This window comes from Plectropomus leopardus, chromosome 2, assembly GCF_008729295.1.
Source record: "Plectropomus leopardus isolate mb chromosome 2, YSFRI_Pleo_2.0, whole genome shotgun sequence".
Classification (NCBI taxonomy): Eukaryota; Metazoa; Chordata; class Actinopteri; order Perciformes; family Serranidae; genus Plectropomus; species Plectropomus leopardus.
This window is the reverse complement of record NC_056464.1, coordinates 7,023,533-7,045,958: the sequence shown is the minus strand read 5'-3', so window position 1 is coordinate 7,045,958 and position 22,426 is coordinate 7,023,533. Positions and strand designations below refer to the sequence as shown.

The 22,426-nt window shown below is 39.8% G+C and overlaps 1 protein-coding gene across 4 annotated transcripts in view; it reads right to left on the bottom strand.

The window, feature by feature from the left end:
- chl1b (cell adhesion molecule L1-like b) overlaps window positions 1–10,964 on the bottom strand; it is a 90,287-nt gene extending 79,323 nt beyond the window's left edge. For all 4 annotated transcript variants that reach the window (XM_042499211.1, XM_042499228.1, XM_042499220.1 and 1 more), the window contains exon 1: window positions 10,914–10,964. The gene's annotated coding sequence lies outside the window, so the exon portion shown is untranslated. The remainder of the gene's footprint in view (window positions 1–10,913) is intronic.
- Between the last annotated feature and the right edge of the window lie 11,462 nt (window positions 10,965–22,426).

Sequence of the window (22,426 nt, the reverse complement as noted above, 5' to 3'; positions counted from 1 at the left end):
GTGCCCAAATGACTCAATTTGTGACTAAAATGCTCGGTAATTTAGCACAAAGCTATTTCCTTTAAGCCTCAACATCATAATAGCTCTACCTGACCAGAATGAGACCCTGTGACTGGAGCAAAACCATCCCCCGATGCTCATTAGAACTTCACTGTAAACCACAGAAAATGTTACAAGGTGAGATCGTTTGCAATCTGATATGAGGCCGTAAAAACGTGCTCTGCAAGAAGTCTTGGTTTCTGCCCAAAAAGTCTGGAGCTGTAAAAATAATGAGGTCAAGAAGGTCTGTGGTTCATAGCTGGTGGTCTGCGGGTCACACTTGTAAAAATGGAGAGTGGAGCTCTCCTAAGCTGATGAATTAATTTGGATTCGCACCAGCTTGGCAAGATTCTTTCAGTCAACATTTGCTCGATGTGGGGGTGAGTACATTAAGAAATAGACATGCTGAGTTCTGGAAGACCCTAGAGGACAACTGCAAAGACTTTCACAAACTATCACTTGCTGAAAACTGCCATAAATGTTAGCTAAGATGACATTAATTAAATTCTGACACATAGAAAGGACTGCCATGCCCTTGCAGCAAAAATACTTCAACGGTATGGTCAGTGCAGCTGTGGCAAAAGAAAACCTAAAAAGGATTATACTTCTTGTTCATGTGTTAGCCAACTTAGCAAATTGACCACTTGGCAGCACATCCTCTTTGTTTTATGATTCTAATCATGCTTGATCTGCTCTCTAATCTTCCATTTGCAGGACAGTGCTGTACTTGACTCCAGGCTCTCACTGGGCCAGTAAACAGGCTTTTACTATGCAGAGCAGACACCAAGGCCCGCATGTTCACACCAGATCACCGTGCGTGGAGCTGCACTGGCTTGGGGCTCCCAGCAGTCCACTTACAGCACCCAACGGAGCCCAACACGATGTAATGAGGTCCCAGGGGAGGCCTCTGGACCTAGAGCATGGCTGCCCTCGCTGCATACCCTGTCACACTGTCATATATTACCGTACCTCTAGACGGACTGCCGCAGTACTTACAGGACGCATTATCTCATACAAATGATCAGGTCTACATTTATATGGTACCACATCACTTTGACAGTGATTAGTATGCAGTATGCAAAGAAAATTGAAGGTGTTAAGAAAAAAATCTGAAACTGCACTTGTCAGTGATATCTTGCATGACTTTAATTGACCGTTTTCAGCGCAGACATTTTGGGAAATAGCAGGAAAATCTCAGGTGTAAACATTATACATGACAGCCTACTATAAAGCTGGTGCTTAGCTCTGTTTAGTGCATGCTGGCTCACTGCCATAGCTTACTGGGACACTTAATGGAACTGAGGCAACATTGACAAAATGTGTTTCTCCTGTGCTTTTCCTGCTATGACGCGTCAAAATAGCTGCTGTGAAAAATGTCTTTATACCTTCCAAACATCAAAACAAATCTTTTTTTTCATATTTTAGCATTGCTAGCAGCATGGCTTAGTGGACAGCAATGTCAGTCTGTCAGTCCAACACTTTAGTCCAGACTGAAACTGGATTGAACGGCATGAAACTTTACAAATGTTCATAATGCCTACTGATGTTCCTGATCCCCTGACATTTGTTCAAGCACCACTTTTATTCTGATATTAATGGTTTTCAGTAAACGATCTCAACAACTGTTGGGTGCACTAAAATTCGATGCAGGCATTCATCCCTCCTCAGAGTGATTTGTTATACCTTTGGGGATCCCCATTTGATGTCACGGCACCATCAGGTCAACAGTTTCACTTGTCCAGTACTTAAGATTATGACCTGCTCCACTGGTGAAGTGGAGGGTATGGTGTACAGGTTTACCCACTTACGTTTCTGAACTTTTACAGTAAACCACCACTGCTCTACTGACTGACTCTACCTTGTAATAAGAAGATACTACCATGCACCTATACCTGCCAAAACATCAGCAAGTTAGCACTGCCAATGCTTAGCTAAAAAGCACAACAAGGCCACCCTCAGATCAGAGCTGTACGTTGATTTTTAATAGAACCCTTTCCTCTATTTTTTTCAAATACATACTGAAGACAAAGCAGCCATTAAAGAACATTGGATGGATAAAATATAGCCTAAAATCAGCAAAACAATGAGTTTTATTAGGAAATTTCTTAGCAAAGATGAAGTATTCAACAGTTTTTGGTAGTCACAATTTTGGTCAATATTTAAAAATGATTATAGTTCCATGGCTGTGGCACCAATGTAACATGAAAAGGCAATTAGTTGACTATATATCATAGACTATACAAAAATGATGAGCCACTATAATGTCACCTGTTTGTTTGTGGACTCATGTTGAAGCCACAAATTCAACATTTGGGACATCCCCAATTTGGATTCTTCTAAGAACGCGTTGGGTTCATTTTTTCATCCTGGGAGGTTGCTACTTGCTATATGCACATGCAATTGGATATCTATGCAAATAAGTTATGTTTTAGGGATTAATAATATGTCTTGCAAAGAAATTTATCGATTAAATCATTTGAGAATCATTTCACATCTAAGTCACTCACTAAGTTCAAATGCAAAAGACTTGCTGATTTCACCTCGTCAAATATGAGAAACTGCTGCTCTGTTTTTATGTGTTTTGGTTTGGGTTTTGGACTGCAATTTGCTAACAAACAATTTGAGGTGTGGGAAAGCATGATGGACAATTCCATCAAATTAACTAAAATAGAACCAGGATCACAGCATGATAGCATGAGGCGTGTTTCACTTCTGTCCCGGCACGTCTTCTGTGTCCCCTGCCTGTCGCATGTGTCCTCCTCCATCCTCGGTGCCCTTCACTTCCAAGTCCCAGGGGTCCCCTTGTAACCTTATCCAAGCAGCCACACACAATACCCTTCATGGGACACAAAGCCAATGATACCGCTCTCCTCTGTTCCATTCTCTACATTTGTCACTTTTATTCCTACGTTCTTTGTACGCCTTACCTCTGTATGCATGAGTTATCCCAAATTGAGCCCGCAATTGAAATGGAAATCATCCCTGTATCCCAGTGACTTAAGGGCAATAACTTCTTGCTGTTTGAGGCATAGCTGTCATGTTTTGTTGTTCCTTTGAGAATCGTATGGTTGTGTTGCCCTTTTCACCAAGCTTTTGAACGCAAACACTGAATCTAGACGATATGTGTGCTGTGATTTAACAGCAGCTTTATAAATCTGAACCGGCATTCAAGAATGGGGACAATACAATTTGAAAATGAGTTTGAAGCTGACAGACAAGCACTGTGGGATTAGAATTTCTCCCATAAAACACCATCTTATTGGCTCTCTTTATTGCTTACGGTTTTCATGTGAGCATAATCTAATTTGATTAATTAAACATAAAAATTACAAAGCAATATGAGGCAGAAAAACAGTACATATCACTGTCAATGCAGTGAAAATTCCCATAAAAAACACATTCACAAACAGCCCGGAGGAACGTATAATAACACAGCAAGTGGAGGATGTGTGTAAATGTTGTCACTCGGACGTAACAATAACAAGAAATTCTTATTTTTTCTGAGTGATGACTTGTAAACACAAGACGTTATGAAAGACATGAAAAGCTTGCGAGTCTTGCAGCAAATAATATGTCTGGGTGAAATGTTTCCAGCTTTGAGAAAGCAGCCTCGGCACAACAGAAAAAGCACAATGACAGGCCAATCTATAGCTTCAGGCGGGGACGCGTGCGTAACACATCGCCAGTGTTGGCTGCTGACCTCTCATCCCCTCCTGCTGGGAAAAGGAGCGCTGAACATATGAGATAACACTGACCTCACGGCAGGTTTGTCCTTCAGTATTAGCTTTACTGATTAATTGTCCGTGCAGCACGAGACGCCATTGATCATGTTCACCCAGTGGCCCTGGTGATGCAGTGGCCTGTTAAATAAGAAATAAACCTTGATTCTGATGATCAGCACCTCTTATCTTTGCATTCTCCATCCCCCATCAGCATGGAGGAAGTCACTCCCCAACACTCGTCTATCTCTCTCCTCTGAAGCGGTTACAGGTATCACAAAAAAATCAGGTAAATAAATATGCACACTGCCAGAGGAGCAGGCATGGAAATGAATATTTCATGTAACCAAACACATTTCCAGAACATACTGGCTGGAATTTGCCTTTTCCGCCTGTCATCGGTGACAAACATGAAAGAGGAGGGCTCAGGTACGCCAGCGCTGCAGCACTCTCAACTCTGCCTGCAGCACAGGGAGCATGAGTCGTCACTGTAATTGCTTGTAGTGCCGGAGCCTGAGCTGAACCTCAATTAGGGGGCCTGGGTACTTGCTAGGCTCCACACCTTCCCGACATGTCTGCCAGCCACTCCGGGAAACGCACTCTTAACATCTCAACACCGCCTTGTATCATGTGGTGTTTGTCATTATCACAGTTTAGGTTTACACTTTATATCCATGGATCAGTGTACCTGTTCACATAGTCATAACTCTTGTTAAAATCACTTTTAAGCATCAGCAGCAAGTTCTAGATAGGGTGATAACAGGGTAGCTTCAATGGATAATTAGTCTGATGCAGCAATTCACTCTTGCGCACTGTTGTTAGACTGCTGTTTCTAATCTCTAATAGCCATCTGATTCTCCAGATTCAATCTGACAGACCGAATCATAGCCTGAAATTACATTGCTGATAAGAGATGCTACAGACTGTGCACGGATCAGACACAGACCAGCATTTGAGAGTGGTTTAAATGCGCAGATTTGCAGACAGAAGAAACACTCTAAATCATATAAGGACAATTCAGTCTTCCCTGGCTCAACTTGCACCCATACATCACTGAGGCTGGGCGCCCCGGCCACACTGAAGCTTGATACATCTTTCAGTCTGCTCTGTTGGAGGCCAGGTGTACAGTGCAGGCACAAAGACAGGGCTCTCTCTGTCTCTCCCTTCTCCTTTTCCTTCTTTTCACTCTCAACTCCCACCTCTCTCATGTGCACAGGACAAAAGAGTGCACACACATACTGTGAGTGCAAACATACACACGCACGACAAAAATCTTTCAAGTTCACTGCACTTTCTGCCTCTGAATGTACTGCTAGTTTGAGATGCTTGCACAGAAGATCAAAACAGCACAGTGAGGTGTAGCTCAGGTGTTTCATCACTTTTCATCATCACTCTGTTCTAGTGCTAAAAGTCCTAATGGTTCAAAATGTTGCAGCTTGCCTTGACTGGCTCTGTATCCATGCCAGAGCAGACTTTAAGGTGTGTTTTTTGTTTTGCTTTTTAATATTTTTTTATGACTCACAAAACTGTAATCTGATCTTAAACCCAAACCGCAAGTTTAAGGGCTTAAAAATGTAGCAAATGAGGAAGTGCCAAAACTGCAGTCCATCTAATGGCCATTTCAGGCTGGCTCCAAGAGCAAGCCAATCCACACCGATCCATCTGTTAAAATGCCCAACTTCACAGCAGAAATAATAATAATACAGCCTGGTAAAAAAAAACAAAAAAAAAAACAAAATGAAATGAAACCAAACTAAACCAAACCAAACAATATATATATAGTTGATGTAGTTGATAAACAGTAAATTAGTAGACAGACAGATAGATGCATAATTAAGGATGCTGCGTCCACTGACAAGTTGCTAAGTAATGTAAACGTAAAAATGTATAGATTATAGATTTACAGAGTATAAGCATTGCCCTATCTGATGTGACTTCAGTACTTTGGTACTTCAATCGGTTCATTAAAGCTAATTTTAAAAAAAAGAAGCAAAAATTAGCATTAGTGCTATTAAATATAGCTGTAAATGCGCCATGCTAACCAAGCAAGCAGCTAGCGTCAGGGTCGTCTCCATTCTCTCATCCAAACATGGTCACTACTGGCTCCAAAAATCCAAGGTGGCAACGGCAAAAATGTCAAACTCAAGGCCTTATAATGGGAGTCCACAAACTACAACCATCATTGCAGCTATGTTCATTATTTCATACAGTCCATGTTTAAACCTCATACTCCATCCCGTCTGTCCCCGGAGTTAAAAAGAAGTCAACAAGCTGAGGGGCCGTTTTCTATCTTAACCCTTTCCTCCCAGCTTATATCAGACAGTCTGGCTCAGACAGCTGACGCCTTTAAATCAAAACTTCAAACTTTTAGTTTGTTGCTTATTCCTTCATTACTTCAGGCCTGTTACCATTAGCCGTTCAGCGGGTCCGTCTCAATCGCAATGAATATATTAAGCTGAGTTCATCCTTAGTTTGTCCTGCAGATGAGAATACAAATTTGCTAAAACACCCTGCATCTCACTGACCCGCTGTTTGTTTGTATGCCACAAGCACATCAGCATCCAAGCTGTGTGCCTCTCCTCTCTCTCTCTAGCTGCTTCTCCTTGTCCTCTCTTTTCACCCAGGCTGTGCTGAACCATCGGCCTTTCTATCTTTCTCTCTCTCTCTTCCTCCTGGCAGTCTAAACCTCATTCCACATGTTTGGATCTAGATCTCTGTCCTCCAGGAGATTCAGCCTCTCCTCTCCTCCTGCCTCCCTCACTGCATTTGTTTTCCTTCACTCCTACCTGAGTGAATATTGTGCTTGAGCTATGTCTCTTTGGAGTTTGTGTAGTCTGTTCTCTTTCCAGGTTTACATGGCAGAGAGGAGGTCTGTTTGGCAAAACCTGAAGTTTCTCTGTATCCTCCTGGATACATATTCTTCACCTGTGCACAGTCTATCTACACTTCAGTCAGGAGGTGGACTGATATTGGTTTTTTAGGGCCGATACTGATTGTCAGTAGTTCATAAGGGAAAGCTTTGTTAAAATGCCGTTAGCAAATGAATGTTTAATCAAAACAGAAGCATTCAACATCATACACAGCAAGTTCCCCGCAACTTTTTTTATAAGTCAAGTGGAAATTTAAATGAAAAATTAGTAAATAAAAACAAGTCCCTGAGGTTTTAAAAGAAAAGTCCCTCCCATGCTGACATTTTTTTGCATTTCTTAATTACTTAATGTTACTGTTGATCAATAAATTAAAGGCCGATGCAGATAAAATACTGGCCCCGATAATTGGCCAGGCTGATAATCTGTCGAACCCTAATTCTGTCATTTTGATTGTTCATGCTGTTCTTTAACTATAGGGTTTTCAACATATTCATTTATTTGTGGCATCCCATTTGGGTATACTTTGCACCACACTCTCGGAGTACTGAGCATACTCTGGACACAAACAGAGCATCAGAATGCTGGGTGCAGTGAAAGTGAAACTACAGCATTAATTGCGCTGGTCTAAAAGTCTGCATTCATTCAACTCTGCAGCAGCTCCTCCTCTTATCCACTGATATAATCTGATCAGCTCTGATCTGGTCAACAGATCAATGATCTACCCTGCACCTCAAACTCCTCAAACTGTTGAGGAAAAAAGGAACTCATGACGAGTTCTGCCTGAGCTGTGTTCGAGAACCCGCAAAAACATCTGAATAAAAAGAGACCATACAGAATGATGAAAAAGGGACACACACAAACTCGACATGTGAGCTGACATTTGTTTGCAGCGGAGTATGGCAGCAACTAACATATTAAGAATGAGTCTGTCTGCAGCTACAAAGGATGTCCTGTTTCCTGCATTTTGTAATCTAAACGATCAAAAGGATGAAAAAGGTCCATGAAATGCGTTGGGTCGGAGCTGCATATTAAGTGGCGAGAGGGCTGGCTGACATGGACCGGCTGGGAGATGGTCGACGCTTTGCTTGTCCAATTACTGGCTCTTGCTCAAATTGTTTGGTGAGAAGCATTCGACCTACTTCTGGACACAAAGCACCACTGCCCTGAATACAGAGAGGCTGGGGACCACGTGTGATGACAAGTGCCATTAGAGGCTCTTGTCTTTGGCCTAGAAATGAAAATCAGCCAATGTACCTGACGTGGGATAATTCTGGCTATGAACGCTGGAGAACGTATGTGGGTATGGATTGGCCTGATGGGATGACAACACAAATAGGATCTCCTCTTCTGAGGAGCAGCTTGACATGATTACATTCGCTAATGGCAGTCTGACCTTCAGAAGGTCTTTGTGTTTAACATGAAGCAGCAGCAGGATAAGTATTAGAAGTACTGCTACTTCTATCAAGAATGTGTTTAAAACAATCTTCATTTATGGAAAATTCCACAGACAAAATAGGCCAAGCTGATTTTGTTGTGAACAATAAAAGGAAAGCATCAAAAGGAATACAAATATTAAATTATGGGTAAACTATGAAACATTTCTGTGTTTCCTGGGATTCCCTCAAAGGCATACTCTATAATGAGACAACAACACTGAGGAAGCCAGCATTTGAATTTGCAGCACTTCAACACAGGGTGTGAGGAATTTGCATACCTTGTAAATATTCATACTGAGGGAATCACTGTGTTAACCACGTGAGATATATCTGGTCTTAAAATGCAACACGTCAAGCACACCAGCCTGATGCACAACTGTTCATTCCCCATCAATTACCAGAGCTATAGGTACCAACCACAACACCGAGCTTGTGGTTTTAATGTCACTATAATGCGCTTTTAATCGCACTCATTGCCGCCTCATCAGTCATTCTAATCTTGTCATGCACGCTTTACACTTGTGCACCAGAGATGCACTTAATGAAGAGCAATTTCCTCAACTGTGGAGAAGGATTAAAGAAAGAGGGTTTAGTTTGTGCAAACAACTTTCTCTTAAATGCATTGTTAGTTTCTGTCAATTGAGATGGAACAAATGATCACAAATTCTTTGTCTTATTCTCTAGTTAAACACTAGACTGTCAGTGGTGTTTTTAGCAGGAATGCACAATATTAATCAGGCCAAAAATTAGAAATTTCTATTACTATGTATTATTCCACAGGCCAGTCTCACAAACCAATGCGCTGACGGGAGTAAACAAAACAGTCTTGTAAGGAGGCAAATAGGGGTGGTGGATGGGTCACAAAAATCCAGACTATCCCCCAAGGCATTCCCCTGGAGGCCCATGTGAGGAACCATTTGAACTTTTGAGACATTGAGATGGCACCCGGATGTGTTCATGAAAACTCAGCATGACAATACAGACATTTATTACAGCAGACGTGACACAGACCTGCCTGCTTGGGACAGAGACCTCAGACTGCTGTGGAGTTTAAACACTTAACTGATATAAACCAGACAAGAACACAGTAACACTGGGCCTCAAGATTTCTGTCTTTTTGTGTAATCAATAGTGATGTTATTAGATTTGGTCAGGTCAGGGCTACGGATATTAAATGATCCATATTTTTTCATAACATCTTAAACTTTCTAACCCTCGAGTGTGCATAAACTACAGGCTATAAACTTTATTTTGAGATACAAATGTGAAATTAAGGTTAACACATCAGTTATTGGCTATAAGAAGCAGGTAATTATCTCTAATAGGCCGTGAGAAGCAGGAAACTATCAGTAATTGTATTAATTATTGGCCATGAGAAGCAGGTAATTATCAGTTATCATTATAAATTATCAGTCATGAGAAGCAGGTAATTATCAGTTATCATTATAAATTATCAGTCATAAGAAGCAGGTAATTATCAGTTATCATTATAAATTATCAGTCATGAGAAGCAGGTAATTATCAGTTATGATATCAGTTATAAGCCTTGAGAAGCAGGTATTATCGATTATCATAGTGGCCATGAGAAGCAAACTATCAGTTATCATATCGGTTATTGGCCACAAGCAAATATTTACTGATTATCAAATCAGTTATTGGCCAGAAGCAGGTAATCATCAGTTGTCGCATCGGTTTACACCAACAAAAATTATACTATAGTATCAAAAATAGGCCACGACAAGCAGATGAGTATCAGTTATTCTATCATTTATAGGCCATGAGAAGCTGTGATTATCATTATCATTAGGAGATTAGTAGCTATAGTATCAGTTATCAGCCTTGAAAAGCAGTTAATTGTAATTCATCGTACCAGGTAATGGCCAGTAGAAGCAGGTCTGTTAACATATCAGTTTACAAAAAAATCCATATCATGCATCCCTCCTTTCCAGTGCCACGTGATGCCACTTACATTTTCACAGAACAAGAATAAATCTGCTGAAACTGCATATACAGTTTCTCTACATATTTCTCTCAACCTGCGCTCCATATATTTCAGCCATCAGCAGGACTTCCACACAGATGTTCATATATTTTTCCTACTAAACAGAACTACCCCAGTCCCTGACACATCACATCAGCAAGGGGAAATTTAGGCAGTTATTGCCAATAGAGAAGAGATAATGCTATTCACCACACTGGATGACAAGGTATGATTCAGTCCTGCGGTTCAGCATTCAACATGAGAGCGGCTGATAAGCAGGCTGAGATCATTACTGTGTAATGGGCAGTGCAGTGGTAAATAAGAAGGATGGCGGAGTGTGATCTCCAGTCACTGATGGTTATCAGGCATCACACTCAGTCACATCAAAAAAAGGGGGAATGAACTATGTTCTCAGAATGATATCAATTCATAGTATCAACTCTGGTTGCCTTGTACCAAGTAGTTAATTTAGAAACGGTGTGAAAGCTTCATAATTCTATTTTTATGTTTAAAAAAAAGTGGAAAAAATCGTTTCTGCAAGGTGTGTAAACCTGGTTAAGCTAGGTTAGCCCTTCACTGGTTCACAGGTTATGACTAAACGCTAGTTATTATTCAACTCATGATAACTCATTATAAAAGCAGTCGTGACTACTGCCCCCTCCACTAACCCTCTTTTAAATTTCAAAATTCAACCACCTGACATGAAATAGTCCGCACAGGTGCCTGCTCACATACCAACTAAGAGCTCCGTGTTCAAAGCTAGCTCAAATTTGTAACAAGTGCCACAACTAACAACACATAACAGGGGGAAATGTTCAAATAGACTCTTTTTCTCACATAAGAAAACACAAAAAATGTAAACACTCACCCTCAGCAGCAACTCATGTCGCGACAGCCCTTCAGAAAGTTGAATTTTTCCCCAGCGCTGGAAGGAGAGGGGCAGAGGCAGGTTTGACTGTTCACGTAGCGCCGCGGAGGCTCGCAGTTGGTCTGAGCCGGAGAACCTCCCTCCTCCTCTGGATGCTACTATCGCTCCCCCCGCCTCCTCGCCTCTGGAGGAGGAAGAAAAAGTAATAGCGGTTTCTTCCTCCTCCTCCACAAAGACAGACTCAAAGAAAAGAAGGGATCCTATCGCAGTCAATAGGTTTTACAAAACCCCATGGCAACGCAGAAAAACCGTGAGCAACTTCCCTACGTTGTGACCGGGTTAAAGCGCTCCCCAGCCCCCCAAACAGTGACAGCGACATTATTCCCAAGCTTCAGAATGAGCAGGTTTTAGTGGGAGGAGGCGGCGGAGCAGAGGGGAGCATTAAACTGCTCACTGCTCACATTTAGAGGAGACCAAATACACTACAGTTCACTATAGATCCAGTAGAGACTTTGATGATGTGCCTAATATTCTCTAATATCCCTATTGGGATGTGTAGAAAAAATATTAATTCATTTATTTATCAGTTTTAGTCCTTAGTCCTATAATTAATAGAAATTATTTTTAATTTCTATTAATTATACTAAATATTTAGATTTCATTAAAATGATGTATTCAGTTTACCAGCGAGAGCTCACCAAAGCACTGTCCTGCCTCAAAAAAGCCCATGGTCTGGATTATATAGTCTTTAATTGGCCCCACCCGTACCCACCCAGCTCTGGCATGTTGCACCAAGAAAAAGTTTATTTTTCATGTATTTACTTTAGATAAAAACATATAAACATAATTTAAATGTTGACTTGGAAGCTTAATTTGCATGCAACTGTCAGTCGATCAAAACATTGTAAACTGGGTGTAGATTACTCATTTATTTATCAATTTTGGTTGTGGTTAAATTTTGTATTTATTTTAATTCTATCAAATATTTAGATTTCATTAAAAACATTTATTCATTTTACCAGTCAAAGTTCACAAAACCACAATCCTGTGTTATTTCAGTCCATGGACTGCATTACAAAGGCTTTCAATGGCCCCACCGGTACCCACCCAGCTCTGGCATGTTGCAAACCTCCATCTGATTTTTTTCTAAATAAAATAAAAAATGAAAAAGATAGAAAATGTTTTTTGTGTTTACTTTGGGCATTATACAGATAAAAATTCAATAAGCATCAGACATTTGTTGATTGTTGGTTTTCTGTTTTAAGTTCTACTGATTCTATAAAAAAAATGATTTTATTAAAAATGAGAGAAAAGAAAAAAAATGTATGTTTGCCATGTGTTTACCTTTGGCATTATACTGATAAAAACATAATAAATATAATTTAGTTGTGGAATTTGGTAGCCTTATTGGCATGTGACTGTTTATAGACCACATCTTCAGTGTAGATTTTTTGGGTAAATGCAGGTAACACGACCCCCTCAAAATTTAGTACATGTGCATTTGTCTCACCAAACAAAAACACTGAAGTAGAAGAAGACTGTTATTTTGACAAAATTAAACACATTTACACCATCAATTGATGCAAAGACATTCACTAGACTGCAGGAAATTTGATGTTTGATGTGTAAAGTGTTTGATTCTGACGCTCAAAACTTTGGTGACTCCCAAACCTCCGCTTCATATGTGCCCACCCCCACACTGTTGAAACTAAACCTAAATCCATGCACATCAGGTGTAGCTGGAAAAGTTGCCCTCAGAAACATGCTTCCTGTTACTTCAGGCAGCCTAAATGTTTGACCCTGTAGATCTGAGTTTAGATGGCTGAGTGGATTTTTGACTCATTTGGAGGCCAATAGGGCTTTTTCACAACAGACAGATTTGTCATGGTAGGAGAAGCACAGATGTTACTCATATCATGTATGACGGCTCTGTTCTTTTCACCAATTAATCACAGCTGTGAAATGTCAAAACAAATGTTTTTTAAAAAGGTCTGGTCCAATACCCTACTTATGTTGAACATGTTGAAGGTTTAAATCTCCAGTGCACATATCACATCTTGTGTCCAGAAGTTTCACTTTTGGAAAATAACAGAATGCTTGCAGATTTAAAATTTATGAATTATTCAATGAGGGAGAAGGAGAAGATGTACTTTTAAAAATGTTTAACTCTGCCGTTTAACTTTTTGTGGACACAAATCACATACAAATGAGCGAACAAAGATTTTTCACAAGGATCGCTTGAATTTGGTCTTATATGATATGTACTGCATTTTCTTTACAGTAAAAAACATTAAACTGGATATAAAAAAAAAACCCCATAACAACACTGATGACAAATTCAAATGTCATTACAACAAAAAATATTAACCAAAAACAAAGTAAGAAAAATACGACTTTGATTTATAGAAGTGCAGCCAACAAACTCTTTTTAGGAAGTTATCACTACATTATATTACAGTGAACTAAAAACTGTTAACATATCTTTACATACTGCAGTTTCTTGTTACTTATGAGCCGCCAAACCTTTTATAACATCTTTGAAAAGCTGAAATTAGCCAATAATATCAGTTTAGCTGATGTGTCATTTATGGCGATGTTGTGTTACATCGCATTATGAAAGCATACTATATTCAAGTCCATAAATAGTGGAAACATCTAACAATAGAGTAGATACTAGAGGTGCATATCCTGAACACTTTTCTTAATGGGTTATTGGTAAAACTAACCATCGATTAATCAATTAATCATTACAACAAAAAAAAACACACATAAAAACTTTGCTTATTGAATGTATTTTTTCCTCAACCAAAGCTCACAGCAACATATTGCATATACTTTGACAGCACTGCATTGCAATCAACACTGCAATCAATTAATTTCACATGTTTGATTAAATTCTTAGCGACCGATTAATCGATCATCGATTGTTATTGTTATCAGTAGATACATTATACAAAAACTGCATCTTTAAAACTGACCACAGTGTCTCATGAACATCACTCTGGGGTCTCTGAAAAACGGCGCATCTCAGCCTTCACAAAGGCAGTTTTCACTGCATGGCTGTTGTATTGGATTACATTAACAGGTGTTTACATTGTTGTGTCGAGCTGCTGAATGTCAACACTCGTCACTGTTTTCATCATAATGCCAGCCCGTGTATTGTAGACTAATAGTCTCAGTAGGGATGTGTGATTTCAGCACCTCTGACAGCACAAGATCATTAAGAACTCTTTGCATCAGAGGAGTGGGCAGTAAAGGTCAGCCAGAAATCAATTTATCCAATAACCTCCGACCCACAGACAGACGTGGAGAGGACATCCAAGCTGGAAATGACAAGGTGGGAAGGGCGTCTCACCACTGCCGGTCAGGGGCTCTCATACTGTCATTTCTGACTCATCGGGGTCATTTTGAATTTAGATTTGTATCAAATGACAGAATGCAGGAATTGTGACTTTTGTATTTGCTGTCTACTAAGCATCTCCTCTATATATACGAGCTTCTACCCTTTTCTGCTCGCATGCATCCCCTCCACTGTCAGCATCAGGAGACAGCTGTCAGCCGGGCTGTGGTCTGTGATGAGTTCCAGTATGGACCTGAAACCTGTCTAAATTTAGTGCACTACAGTTTTGCTGTATGACTACTTGTTATAATCTTACTTTTTTTTTTATATAATCCATGCAGAACCATAGCCAGGATTTTAGAAATATTGAGGTCATGAGTCTCTCTCAGTGTCTTCCAGCCTCCCACCGGCACCAAAATTAAAGTCTCTATTTTTTTTTTTTATGTGGATAATCTAAAATTTTATTTGTTCAGTTAACTGTCCAATTATAGTTTCTGAGGATTTTATTTCCCAGGGTACTCCACAGTGGGTAACCACTCAATTCCAGCGAAACTACCACCATAGTAGCACCTTTTACTGTGTATAACTGAATATTGCAAAGTAATGACCCCTGGCCTTTCTGTATAAAAGGTATGATCAGAGAATGGGGAAACACTGGGGACAGACGGACGAACAAACGGATGGACAGACAGATTTCATTGTCCATCTCAGAGGAAATTTGTCTTTGGCTTTGCTCAAACACAGCAAAGGTACATACAAACACATAAAACAACACACCATTAAAAACACAAATGTACAATATACAAGATACAATAGTGCAAACTGGCAGGTAGAAGCAAGAAATTTTATGAGTAATGAGTGAAATGAGTAAAAGAGAGTGCATCTTACAAAATAGTAGTTTTCCCTAAAACAAATATTCTGTGCTCATCGCCTGTATGGCATAAAGGACTTCCTGTAAAGGCTACAAAGGGACAGCCAGCAGGATGGGATTATGGGCGGGATCTATATCTATGGCGTGTTATGCATGCGACCCACCACAGAAAATATAAAAAGCAGCTGTTAGCAGTTAGCTGCTAACTCAAACGAAAAGAACAAGAGCCATAAATGTCTGCAAATAGGGAAAATAATGAGATTTTGGAGTTTCTTACCCTCTGATCAGAGGGCAGGATCAGCAGCCAATTAACAGGGACAGTAAATGATTGCCATTGCCATGTTATGCCATTGGTATTGTTTAGAAAGGGCTGTCATATGTCACACCAGAGACTGATGCTGTTGTGTTAAACGTTATGCTCATCAAACCTCATTTGCTTCCAGGAAGCCGGTATGCTGTCTAAAATCAGCCATGTAAAGAAGGGACTTCACAGCAGCACTGTGGCGTGATGTCTGTGTAAAAAAGGCTTGTGTCCTCAGTAATAGCCACTGCCCTGAATCCATGCATGAATATTTTATTCTAAACAGTCTGGAGTTAAACATTGGTAAAAACTACATTTCCTTTCAAATATCTCCCAAAATAAGAGCTTTTGGGAGCAATCCACAGGTTTAAAAGGTTCACATGTGGAAAACACCTGAACACTGAGGGGTCAAAACTGGGCTAAAGGTAACTGATTCACAGAATGCCGAGGCTCTGAGCCAGGTCGTCTTTCTGTTCTGTCCACAGTGGATTCATCTTCATCCAGCTGGCACCACTGCGGGAAGACTAAGACCTCTCTGATACACAAAGAAGGGAAATGAACAGATTGACTTGAATGCAAATAACCTGATTTAGGGTATCATCATCACACTGAATGGATTATACAATGGTTTTACTGAGCAATAAATGTAACAGGATATCTTTGCGAGGTGCTCCATGTTACAGTGAGTGCTCTTATCAAAACAAATTAGATTTGAGGGAACATCTGCTTCCTTTTTTCAGCAGGAACTGCCTCATCTATAAGTGGTAAATGTGATACCGAGCCTTAAGGTCGAGTCCTCAGCTGACACTGCAGAGGCCCAGGTCAAAACATGGAGGTATGTCTATGGTGATTCACTATGTTCCTGTTTTTGCAGAGAGTTCTGTGCTTAACATGTCTTATAGGCCCTGAAAACCCATTTTACACATATTTAGTATTTTTTGGTAATTCATCTGAGATTTCTATATTTTGCCTTTTTATCTTTGTCTGCGCTCACAGGTTTGAAATGGCTGGAATTTAGCTATGTAGCTATTTTGAATCAGAATCTGATCACAAATCAAGTGTCCTGGTCCCTGTCTTATCTAATCAGACCTCACATACATAAATCTTGATTGAACAAGTCAGCTGTATGCTTGTAGTGATAACCTCTAAATAATTCATGCTCAAGAAGGTTTATATTTTTTAGAAATGTAAAGTTATTATCCTTATTTATATATATATATATATATAATGAACTATGCTTTCTATGGTCTGCCTTTCAGAAATAGGCTTTTGATGTGACTGCTACAGTATGTAGTTGTTTTTCTATTGTTAGTGGCGGAGTCCGCCATTACTGCACCAGATTCATATCGCCTTCAAACACGAGGGATTCACAGGAAATACAGCATTAAATAATCCAGCGCTGCTTTACATCAAAAGTATTTAATTGGGGAAACATGGGATGACTTTTATTGTGAAACAATTCTAAGAAACATGATGCAGTTATTACCGAGGTTAACGCTCATCGAAAATGTGTCTATAAATCAAGGCAGTCAAGAGTCAGCACTTGTTAAATGAAGAGTAGTAGGTGATAGGCTGCAAGTATTGTTAACTAACTTTTTAATGGAAAAACGTGTTTGTTTGGCTCCACTATAAGCAGGTCTATGCTGGCTGCTTGTGTTTGTATTTTGCTGTAGCCTATATGCTGCTAGTGTATTGAACATCACTTAAAGGAATATATCATCCACAAAAATGAACATTTCTATATCCATTACTCACCCCATGTTACATGAATTTATTAAAGAAAAATGTTTTTCTTGCATGCCTCGACAGTGAACGAAAAGTCAAATACCTTCATGAATTGAAGTGAAGTCTAACATAGTCTAACATAACTTTTGCGCTTTTGCTTTCTCATTTATGCGGTGGATTGCTCACTACTAAGTATTTTCGCTAAAGTTGTACTTTTTAAAACAATTTGGCTAACAACTAATGGACATGGGCAAGCACCACATTTGAACTCTGCTCGGGCATTCCAAAGAGTTCCCTTAGCATGCTGCTCGTCCCTGAAAGCTACTCGTATGCAGAGCTGTTTTAGATAGTAAAGTTTTGGCTGAAACGCATGTGTATGTAAAGCACTGAGCAAACAACTAGATTAACGAGACTGAAATTATACAGCACGAGTTGTGAAAAGAATTGCAAATGTATATTTAATAAAATTTTGCTTTTGTTGAACGCAGTCCCCCTTTACCAAATTTATTGAGAGTATTTTCGATTTTTTGGGATGTTTATTGATTATTTGTTTTTTCTAAGTTTTCTTCATGAATTCAAGGTAACACTAACTGGTAAACCAATGTTTATATTGTGGGGGAAGTATCATTTTAATCTAACAACATGTGTTATCAAATAAATCAGGACTAAAATTGTAGGAAAAAAAAGAGGAAATAATCAAATTTTTAAGCTAAGTGTTAACGGATTTAATGCTGACTGCATTAAAACTGAATGTCTAATATCCGTTCAGTGAGCAATTGCTAGTCAAGTTCAAGAAAAATAATTATCCTTAAGCAAAACTATTTTATTAAAATACCTTATTTTTTCTGCCATTATCAGCCATAAAGAAAGATTTAACAGGTTTCTTGAGCTATTTTTAGGCTTTTGAACAATCTATTAAATTGTTGTTCACACAATGGTTGGATGAACACAATTTTGAAATTCTTGTTTAAAAATACCCTGTAATACAGGTTATTCTCTCCCATATTTCCTTCCTTTAGAAATCATAGATGTTGAGACTTCGTTATTTCTCAGGTGACATGTTGTTGACCATAAAAACCATAATTACTGGAGGGAAGTAAACCCAAGATATGAAATCATGGCACCTCTCCAGCGAGACAGGGCAGGGCCTCATTACGTGGCAGTCAATGTGAAATTTCCAATGGAGACTGAGCAAGGGGAAAAGAATGAGCTGGTGCCGTCAACGTAGGGTCTGAAAACAGTCCCTACGTTGTCAAAGGTGTCAAAGTTCACGGGCAGAGCATGAATGAATGCACCCCCCATCACTTCGCTTCCGTCTTGTTTTTCTTGAACTGTTCCCCCATCTCTCTCCTTCTCTCTCCCCTTCTGTATCATGGAATATCACTGTGGGGCAGAAATCCCCTCATTGACGTCTGCAGGGCTGCATAATGAGAATAAATGAGCTGGAAGTAAATATGCAGGCTGTGTGCTGTTTGCCGCTCTATACCAGTCAGCCCATAGGCTTTCACCAAAAATTAAGATGGATTGTGTTGCCAAAAGCTTATAACAATGCCGCACAGTGTTTTATTTATCCAAAGCAGAATTCAAAGCTATTTCAAAGGTTTTAACATGTGCATTTATTCCCATGTGGAACAATTTGTTTACATGCTTTCATCCTTGTTGATGATATTTATTTTAAGTGAAAAAGATGGCGATGATCCAATATGTTAAAGTGCATTTCACACTTACTCAAACAAACATTTAACATGTGTTGTTTATCACAATGGAGGGAGAGATACTGAACCTTGTGTGGCTGTGGTGGTCTACTGGTGTGAATCACTTCAGCTGCTCCTCCCCCCGCCTCTTGTAGCACAGTTGGAGGCTTCATTATTTTAATATGTTGCACAGACCACGCAGGCACTTTTTGAGTCACGGCTCAGAGCAGTTTCTCCTGCAAAGGGGAAAATATTAAGAGTTCATCAGCAAAAGTCATTCTTAAAATGAATAAACCCACACCAGTTTGATTTATATTCCCTCAAATGCACGATAAAATAAACATGATTTAGGAAAATAAATAAAAAGTGAAATATCTGCTTTTTGCTAAACAACCCTTCATATATACACCAAACGCACCACGCGCTTGAAATATTTATGAATATCATCGAGGCAAGAGTTACGACATGAGATGAGTTGCTCTGGTAGTCTGGCTGCGAACAAGAACGCAGTGTAACACTCACACGCCACATGATGTAAACAAACAATAAGTTGTCAGGGTGGATTAAAGTCCTGCTTGTCAGCTCTGAAGCTAGTGGAAAGAAAACACAACGTGTTTTTAAAGAATGTGTTATCAAATGTGTGCTGTCTGAGCTGCAAGTTGTTCACCTGCAGCTGCCGGTCTGCAAATATTTATATATATATATATATTCATATATTTTATTTTATATATATATATAAAATATAATTGTTGAATCACATACACGCACAGAGAAACTGGTTTATATGGTAGATAATGATGATGTATGACTTATTTTCTTATCTTATCAGACTTTGGATATAAAAAAGAATAGCTCTGCATCACTGCAGAATATGATTTAAGCGGTAAACATGTCTTTAATCCATCATGACACAGTATGCTTACCACCACCAGTCAATTTTCACAGAAGAACATTTAACGTGTCACAGTAGGAAGAGGGCAGGTGTAAATAAATAAATGAATGCAGAACTACATTTAGATGCTTCAGTTTCAAGGTCCCGGTATTGTGATGCTCTTCAAAGCCCTAAAGCTCCTGAATAAACATGTTTTATGGTGATTGTTTTATAATGTCAATTGTTGTTATTAAAGACTCAGTGAGATGAAAAATACGTTTTCTTGTTTTAATTCTGTGTCCAAGTGGTAAATGATTATTTATCTATTTGTTATTTGCCAAAAGAAATGTCCAAAAATCAGTATCAGTCTATTTTTTACATAAAAATCCCGCTAAACCAAAAGTGGCTGGCATGGCCGGCGGAAGTCTTAAATGAGGCTGCTCTATGGGCCACACAGTTAAGAAGCATCGCTGATCATCTGAGTAACTTCATACGCTGCAGTTCAACTTTTTTGGCTTCATGCGCAACTGAGCAATGTTCACAGGAATTAACAGGGACGTGCCTCACTATATCCAGTTCTCTGTCTACATCCACGGCTACAGCTCCGTAACTAACGCACAGACATGAGAGTAGTTAAAACTTCATTTCTCACTATCAGAAAGAAAGGACATAAGTGTAGTTCCTAAAATCTTTAAGTCCATTTAAAATCTGTGTTTCACAGTCCAAAACATTATTATATTAACAAGGAGGTGCTGAACCCTAAAATCCAATAATAACACAGAGTCCCTGCACAGCAGATGTCTCAGAATACAGATTGCATTGGTTTGGCATATGCTCTAGCAAATATAATTTATTAATGTATAATTTTTAACCTTGTAGGCATGAGACTGCTGAATGAAATAGTGCTATTGCATACATAAAGATCCTCCTACAGGAACCACATATACAACCAATGAAGGCTCTGAGTATTATTTTTTTTTCATCATTTGTGGTAGGCTGTAGGCTATACTGCAGGAATACGTCATGGGAGAATTTTTGGCTGAGCATGCGGTGTATGATGACAGAGTGCAGCTGTGATTTATTGCATGAAGGCTCCCTGTTCAGACTTCTAGTGGCTCCAATCCACCTGCAGCAAAAGATCAGAATAAAGCCAGAGCCTCTCTCAGCCTCCTACAAGAATGTGTAAGCAGCATCTGTAGCTTCCCCGTGGCTGCTGTCGAGCCAGCCTCATAGCGCCTCCCAGCATCACACAGGAAGCGCTGGAGGCACAGCTTTCGATTCGTAATTAATATCAGCAGCAGGTTGGGTGAGGGCGGTTTCCTGTGGCAGATTGCTCTGTGCGTGGGCGCTCCCCTCCAGAGACACCGCGACGCTCTGCTCCTTGAGCTTCATCATATGCCTTCGCGGAATCATTTACTCTTTATGAAAGCGACAAGGAGCATCCTCTCACCCAATAAAGGCTGGGAGATACCGTGGTGTCTGGATGAAGGCAGGAGAGGGTGGGGGGCTTGCAGTATGAAAGCTGTTTCCATAGCAATCCAAATATTGCAGCTATGAAATCTGAGCTGAGATGGGAGACCGGTGCCAAACGGCCGTCAATCATTTAACAAAGGAGGAAATGGGGAATAAGCTTTCCCTGCTCTTCCTGCAGTAATATAGCTGCTGGACCACTTGATAAAGATGGAGTGTTATCATTAGATGTGAGCATGTGGGAATGTTACAAGCGTGCATGAGCTTGGTTGTCTGTTGCATCTTAGGGATCATTTATGCTCAATGTTGGATATGAATTCAGAGACGAACGAAAGCTTCTGTCTTTACTTTGTGTTCATTTTTTCCTATTTTTGCCCATGTTTTCTGAAAACTTAAGAATATTGACAAAATGGAGCAGTACTACTGGAGACTGTACAGGCAGTGTGGGTTTTTATTTCACGGTTTTGCACAGAACTTGAGCGATATTTTCGAAATGTCGATACAACACAATTGTGAGATGGCTGCACTTCCACTGACTGATCGTATGCACTTCTCCTCTCAAAATAACATTCCAAGAAGCATGCCGATGCATGTTCAAAACATTAGCAGGTTAATTTCTATTGCTGCCATGGCACTAGCCGTCATTATTACCAAGCCCCTTACACATGGGAGCAATCAAGTATGAGGGATTTTTAAGGGGTGATGGTCCACAATTTTTTCCTTAGGTTGCTTGTTGCCTTATTCCAATGTTTTTGGGAAAAAAGGCCCATTTTCCAGGTTTCAAATGGTTAATTTTTTTTTTTTTTTAATCAGCCAACTTGAAGCAGTGCACTTCCAACCCTGTGCTAAACATTAACACAATTTAGCCACCAAGCTAATAGCTGAGTTTCCAACCTGAGTCTGACATATGTGTAGCCGCTTATCTTCACCCCCAAGACTTGAAAACACAACTGACCATGCTCTGCAGTGAAGAACTGAAGCAATAGGGCAAGAAAAGATAGGGCCTGAGTCACCATGCTGCTCTTGTGAAAGAATTTGATAATTAAATTTCTCTGTGGTTGGATGCAACACAATGACTGTGTGATCATGCAAATAATTGCCTCTCCGCTTGTACTCGGGCAGATAGGTCGACAGGCGCGGCCCTATCAGATCTCCGGGAACACAAGCAGGAGCTCAAATTTACACACAGCGATGTTTGTATATTAATTCATTATTGTGTGAATGGATCCCGGGGATAAACA